Source organism: Microtus ochrogaster, unplaced genomic scaffold (assembly GCF_000317375.1).
Source record: "Microtus ochrogaster isolate Prairie Vole_2 unplaced genomic scaffold, MicOch1.0 UNK6, whole genome shotgun sequence".
NCBI lineage: Eukaryota > Metazoa > Chordata > Mammalia > Rodentia > Cricetidae > Microtus > Microtus ochrogaster.
Window position 1 is genome coordinate 5,186,087 of NW_004949104.1, and position 1,700 is coordinate 5,187,786.

Consider the following 1,700-nt stretch of genomic DNA (forward strand, 5'->3'; position numbering starts at 1 on the left):
AGGTAGAGACAGGGAGATTTCTGTGTGGTCTACAAAGGAAGTTCCAGGATAGGTTCCAAAAGCTACAGAGAATCCTGTCTCAGAAAAAAAGAAAGGAAGGAAAAAAGCAACCTACTTGGGGCTGGAAAAATCGAATAAGGAAAATCTGATGGTCTGAATTCTACCCCAGGAACCCAGATGATAGAAGGGACCTGGATGTTGTCCTCTGACCACACATGACCTCCCTTGAAAAATAAATACATAAATTAGAAGAAATGCTAAAGAAATGGGCACAGGTAGTGTTACAAAGAGGTTTTACTGACTTACAAATATCAGTTTATTTGTACGTCTGATAATAAATTCAGAATACAAACAGTGTTCACTTGTATACATGTACTACTACCTACAAACACACATGTACTCCCACACATATGAACGCAAGTTCACCCAAGGATTCACAGCACCAGATGACACATGTAAAAGAAATAAAACAAAAACATGACATTAAATTTAAATAACACTCAGTTTTCTTTGGTTTAAAAAATATGAACTAAATACAATATACACAAAGAGAATTTTTAACATATAACACAGAGAAACTTGAATTGACTGTCCAAGCAGCAAACCTACATGTTAGCCATCAAGCATGTCATGAGGGGCCTTACAGAACTACTCTGGATATGTCTGTACTGTCACACTTCCATTCCTGTAGGGAAGAAGAATATACTTTTAAAAAGAAACAGATATTTATTAGCTTCCCTACAATGTGTGCATGTGTTTTATCTATTAAAAATAGAGTTTCATTTCAATATCTAGATATCCCTTTGCTTAAAAAAATAATACATTTGCAGAAATATTAACATACTCTGCTTGGCAATAAAGGTGAACAGGAAATTTAAGCAGGGAATACAGAGGACGACCAGATAACCTTTAAGGTCTCTTTCAAGGCTGGGAGTTTATGACTTCAAATCATATGAGTTGGCAGCTGAGATGCAGACCTGGAATCAGAATCGACTGCTAGCCCCTGACAACACGCATACGCTGCATTTCAGGTGCATATTCCTCTTGACTAAATTTAATTGAGAATGAGGCCTGGGGCTCGATGATTGGATGCTCATCTAGAATGAGACAGTGAGTCTCTAATTTAAAATTAAGAAAACACTTTTAAAAATAAGTGGATTCATCCAGTGTAGATAATACACAACTAATAAATGCAAAGGATTTTTAAAATGCAGTATCATTACCATTATCACAGTTGTCCAGAAATGGACCTCAATCTTTTTCTCCACGCTTTTTTTTTTCTCACTAGGATAGACTGTGTCCAAAGTTCTCAGAAAATAATTATTATTTGAAGCCAATGGCTTCTGTAAACAGGCCACTGGCATTAAAAATTAAGGTCATGCTCAACCTCCTTAGCGATCAGGGAAATGCAAATCAAAACAACTTTGAGATATAATCTTACACCTGTCAGACTGGCTAAAATAAAAAACTCCAATGATAACCTTTGCTGGATAGGCTGTGGAGGAAGGGGTACCCTCATCCATTGCTGGTGGGAATGCAATCTAGTGCAACCAATTTGGAAATCAGTGTTTCGGTTTCTCAGGAAATTCGGGATCAACCTACCCCTGGAACCAGCAATACCACTCCTGGAAATATACCCATGAGATGCCCTATCATATGTCAAGAGCATTTGTTCAACTATGTTCATAGCAGTATTATTT